Source organism: Macaca thibetana, chromosome 6, assembly GCF_024542745.1.
Source record: "Macaca thibetana thibetana isolate TM-01 chromosome 6, ASM2454274v1, whole genome shotgun sequence".
NCBI classification, from domain to species: domain Eukaryota; kingdom Metazoa; phylum Chordata; class Mammalia; order Primates; family Cercopithecidae; genus Macaca; species Macaca thibetana.
Genome location: NC_065583.1, coordinates 37,930,207 through 37,936,206, shown reverse-complemented (window position 1 = coordinate 37,936,206; position 6,000 = coordinate 37,930,207).

The window sequence follows — 6,000 nt, the reverse complement described above, 5'->3', positions numbered from 1 at the left end:
CCATAGAATTTCTTCATAGAATATTCTCATGACATGGCAGATAGCTTCCTGGGGAAAGCAGGAAGGCAGCCACAATGCTTTTTATGACCTTAAAGTTACACAGTGTCACTTCTACCATATTCTATTTATTCAAATCAAGTCTTAGTCTAACCTACACTCAAGAGGAAGGGAATTACACTCCCCTCCCTCTTTTGAAGAGAAACACATTAAATAATGGGTGGCCATATTTTAATATCACCATACCTTCTTACTTTATTTTACATAGGTGATATTTCAGCATGCAGGAGTGAGGCTCCTACAAGGAGAATTTTCTACTTAAAGAACAAATATAGATTAAGGACATGGAGGTAGGGAAGCAAGATTTGTTGGAGAACAACAAGGATCCTAGATTAGAAGGTAGAGGAAGGGTATACGAATAGGGAAGAGAAGGAAAATAAAATGGGAAAAGCGAGGGGAATGTGAATAATTTTTAGTTGCCATGGTGAACAAAGGAAAGCAATGAAATGACATGATTAGAAGGGACATTCCTTTAGGAATATTTATCTGAGAATGTGGAAACAAGCATTGGAGACTGAAATCTGAAATCATTAGGAGGCCACTGTCTTTGCAGCAGATCTCCAGGACCTTAGCTTGAACAGTGGGAGTAGAAAGCAGACAACAGATCCTACAATACTTGGTTGGCTAATTAAATAAGGAATGAGCCCAGAAGGAGCTGCCAAAGGTGACATAACATTTTGGATTTGGGTGGTGGTATGCAATCAAAAAGGAAATAAGGAGGACCAGGGGACAGTGGTATGACTTTTGCAAGCAGACCCCGTATGATGAGAAAGAATCCCAGGATATTGACTGTATGCTTTCCTAGATAGATAACCGTGACATTGGATTTCATCTGTTAACCCTGGGTTGTGGTAGGATGTCCAAGGACATCCAAGGGTTAGAAGCCTAGAAATGTGGCAATAAGAAATGTGGGTTTGGAGGTCATGAGAGAGGTCAGACTTAAAGACCAGCCCTACTGTCCATAAAAGTGAACACATAGGCAAAACCTCCTGGAGCCAAACATGTTACTGGGCAGTGTCAGGATTTCTGCTACTTACTTGTAATATGAGTTCTGCAGCTACAAGCACATCTTGTTAATGCTATGACTTGCCTTTTAAAACTCATTTTTCTTTAAAGAATTATTTGGTAGAAAAAGTGCTCAGGCAGCTATTTCAGTTCTGGTTAGTGTCACTGTATTAGATTTTTATTGCTGCTATAACAAATTACCACAAATTTAGTGGCTTAAAATGAAACCAGTTTATCTCTAACTTCCCAAGTTCTGGAGGTTAGAAGTCCAAAATCAGTTTCACTGTGCTAAAGTCAAGGTGTCTGCTGGCTGGCTTCTTCAGGAGTCTTTGAGGGGACAATCTTCCTTACCTTTTTCACCTTCTAGTTGCCACCTATATTCTTTGGTCTGTAATCCCCCCTTCCTCTACCTCCAGTGAGCATTGTTCCAATCTCTGCTTCCATTAGTACATGGCCTTCTCCTCTGACACTGATGCCTCCTGCATCCCTCTTTGAAGAACTGCTGTGTTTGCATGCATCCACTTGGATAATCCAGGATAATCTTCCCATCTCAAGGTCCTTCACTTAATCACACATGCTAAGTTCCTCTTTCTGTATTAGGTAACATTCACTGATTCTGGCAATTAGGATATGGACCTATCTGAGAGGCCACTATTCAGCCAAAATTCAGTTGGGTCCGAATATACTCTATGTGCTTCCAAATTCCCAATAACCACTTGAACACACACAACTTATGTGAAGTTTCTAAATATCCCTTCTTCCACCCTCGCAGCTTCAAGAGGTTTTATGGATTTCATCATCATCATCATCATCATCATCATCATCATCATCATGACGATTCTAGAAAGGCCTTCGGTATCATCAAATAGCTACATGGTCTAAAGAGATCTCAAATTTCAGCCAGTCCAGCACCAGTTGAGTATTTATATCTGTTGGTCTTCAGATCTGAAGATGGAAAATGAAGCACTTGAATTTACTTCTAAATTTCTCCATCAATTTGTCTTCCTTATGTGCCATTGATTCCTTGGCAACCCACTCTACTCTCCATGATTTCTCTTTCTTTAGCAAAGAGTATGTCTAGCAAATTTCTAACATAATGTATTAGAAGGGTTCAACATCCTGATCAGAACAACAGACATAAATTTCCTACAATGATTAGCCAAAGTTTGAAGTCTCTTTAGACCCTCAGCTTCTATGATTCTGTTAAAGGTTTTCTTAAAATGATATTGATGTGAATGCCAATATGATATAAATGTATCATATTTCACTAGAAATGATTTCATCTTTAAAATGAAATGTATTTTATTTTAAAATAAAACCTGCTGAAGTGTAAATCACTGTATTATTGCTCACTGTTGAACTGAGGTTGCAATCCTTGATCATATAGTTTGTGAATAATTTTCAGTGATCAATATTTTCAGGTGTCAGGAGTATGAAAGAAAGATCTAGGATTTACAGTTGAACAAATCTGGTTTCAAATTTTAGCAATGCAGCCAAGTTATAGGCAAGTAGGTTAAATTCTCTGAGTCTTTGCTTCTTTATTGGAGAAATGGGAATAGTAATACCCACAACTACAAGAACTAGGGGATTAGAAGCAATAATGATGTAAAGTACCTAGTACTGCTTGGCACATAGCAGACACTCAATAAATGCTAATCCCAGTCACTCAACTAGCGCTTATCTTCTATGTGTCAGGAACTGGACTTGGTGACTTGGCGCTAATTCTTTACTCCTTCCTCTTCATACTTATCACCACGTATACAACAGAAGAAAAATGTCCTTAACTTGACATTCCAGATCCCTGACAAACTGTGTTTATGTCCGTAATAAAAAAATAATAATTAGAAAATATGTTAATGATGAGCAGAATTATAATTATAATGTGAAGGATGATTATTCATTAGCTTAGTAAGTCTCCATGTTTACTGACAGCTGTTGTTATATAAAATTATAAACTGTAAGGAAGAAAAGGCTAAAATGGTTATGTATGACTGGTTCATTCAGGTAGGCAATGAGAATTATTATAATCCATGAATTCATAGGTCAAAGATGTGCTCATTGTTGAAACAGAAAAACATGATTAAAATCCAGTCTTCATTGTATAGTTATTGTAAATAAATTTGTTACAATTTTCAGCTACACTATTACCAAGTGTGCCTTCTTTTGTTATTTGTGACTGAAACAAATTAACCAAGAATACATTTAAAACATTTGTTTTCTTCACTTATTTAAACTTTCTGAAATATTTTATGCTCCATACAGGGTGTATTAGTCCATTCTCCCGTTGCTAAAAGGACATAACCAAGACTGGGTAATTTATAAAGGAAAGAGCTTTAATTGACTTGTGTTTCCACAGTACTGGGGAGATCTCAGGAAACTTACAATCATGGCAGAAGGGGAAGCAAACACATCATTCTTCACATGGCGGCAGGAAGAAGAATGAGTGCTGAGCAAAGGTGAAACCCCTTATAAAACCATCAGATCTCCTGAGAACTCACTCACTATCACAAGAAAGGTATGGGGGACACCACTCCCATGATTCAATTATCCCCACCCAGTCCTGCCCTTGACACGTGGGGATTACTACAATTCACGTGGGGATTATTACAATTCACCTGGGGATTATTACAATTAAAGGTGAGATCTGGGTGGGGACAGAGAGCCAAACCATATCACAGGGATGGAAAGTAGATCGTTGGTCCCAACATTGTGTTCCTCCATCTTGGGTCTGGACAGCAAATGCACAACATCATCATGTCCCTCAATACAAGAAATGTACAGGGAGTATACGGTTTTGAAATTTCTTAAGTTTAACTGTGTGTCCAAACTGCCAATGTAAGTTATAAACTCAGTAGTGATACAAAAGTTACCTCTCCATCTGTCTTTTCCTTTGGATTTTAAAAATATTCTCTCTAAAATTGCTTTCCCCTTATACCAAAGATACATCTATTTTAGAAACATAAGGTATTTTGGATTCTGAATAATCAATTTTTATTTCACCTTGCTTAGTTGGAAGACAGTCTGAAGTTCAGTCACTGATCAGAAAAAAATGAAAGAAGAGAACAAGGGCACAGCCAGACCCCTTTTGTGTAGCAAAATACATGTAGTTTTGTGGACATGAAGCCAAGGATGTGGAGATTGAATCTTTCATTATGCTAGGGTGTGTTAGTTAAAGCATTTAACTAGAGTGTTTATTTTTTTCCCCTCTGGAATTATATGACCCTTAAAGCTTTAATGAAATTTCAGCCCATGACACTAATGGGATAGTTTTATTAATAAAGAAATTCTGGATAAATAGAATTCAAAATCAAGAGTGTGATAGGTTAACGGCAGATGGAATATAAATTCATTGAACTATTAGTGCAAGCCAAGTAAATTTGTATGCCTTAAATCTCAATTCAGAAATGAATACCAGGGATATTTTGCTACCTACATTGTGTTTACTTGTCAATATCATAAGATTTTTCTTAATGCAAGTGATAGCTTGTTAGTACTTCCTGTGGATTGTATCTAGCATGGCTGTATTAATTTGTTGCATATCTTCTCATGGAGATGTTAAACCACTATTAAGTGTGACAATGCTCTCAGTAATGAGGCTTGGGATTAAGCAGTGATAAGGGTGGAGAGGAAGCATCATTTATCTTGACATTTTTCCTTCCAGTAACTTGAATGACATATATATTGATTTAAATTTTCCTAGTTGTTATTCTTAAGTTTATTTTTTATTTATTTATTTATTTTTTTTGAGACTGAGTCTGGCTCTGTCGCCCAGGCTGGAGTGCAGTGGCCGGATCTCAGCTCACTGCAAGCTCCGCCTCCCGGGTTTACGCCATTCTCCTGCCTCAGCCTCCTGAGTAGCTGGGACCACAGGCGCCCGCCACCTCGCCCGGCTAGTTTTTTGTATTTTTTAGTAGAGACGGGGTTTCACTGTGTTAGCCAGGATGGTCTCGATCTCCTGACCTTGTGATCCGCCCGTCTCAGCCTCCCAAAGTGCTGGGATTACAGGCTTGAGCCACCGCGCCCGGCTATTCTTAAGTTTAAAAAGTGTAGTTATTAACATTATGAATGAAACTTTATGTATTATGTTCCCTCATAAAAATGCAGAAATTCACTCATTTGTCTACACCCCCCTAATATCCTTCGTCTTTTATTCTCTGTGTATTCTTGGAGTTGTGACAGAGTACAAACTAGTAATAATTATTTACTAATTTACTACTGTAAAATATTTTTTAGTATCACATATTTTCATTTTCAAGAATTATTACATTTTCATCCTGTTTTGTAATAATATTCAAAAATAATTATATAATGAAAATGGAAAAATATATGAGCAATTCTATATTGAAATGACATTAATCTTCCATATTAACCTTTTATTAAATAAATTACTCATTCTTGGGCTTTTCATTTTGATTTATCTTTTTTGGTCCTGAAGACCTTTGTCTTCAGAAACCTGAGGGTTTTGTTTTATTATTTTAATTTATCATTTTATCTTTGAACATTTTTGTCTTATTATTTGACTTTTAGTGTTGTATAGAAGACCTTTAAGGCCAAGCTGAAATTTTTTCCTTTATAAAGCAATCCTCCTCCTGTAAAACCCAACTCTCTCTGCTTGACTCTTGTGGAAAATCATCTTTACTTTTTGTAATTCCACTGTTTGAACAGGATATGTCTAAGTGCTGATCTCATTTTAACAAATTATCTTGCTACATGATGAATATATTTGATCTGCAAATTCAGATCTTCATCTCAGAAAATATTTTTCTTTTGTGTCTAACTTTTCTTTTGATTTCATGTGCTTCTCTCTCATTTTCACCAGTCTTCTAAATCGAGGAGAGTGTTTCAATCTTTTTATTTACATAACTAATTCTGTTTTTACCGTACTCTACAGTTTATTGATTATAATACAGTTTAAAGTTTAGTTTTAGTAATATTAGT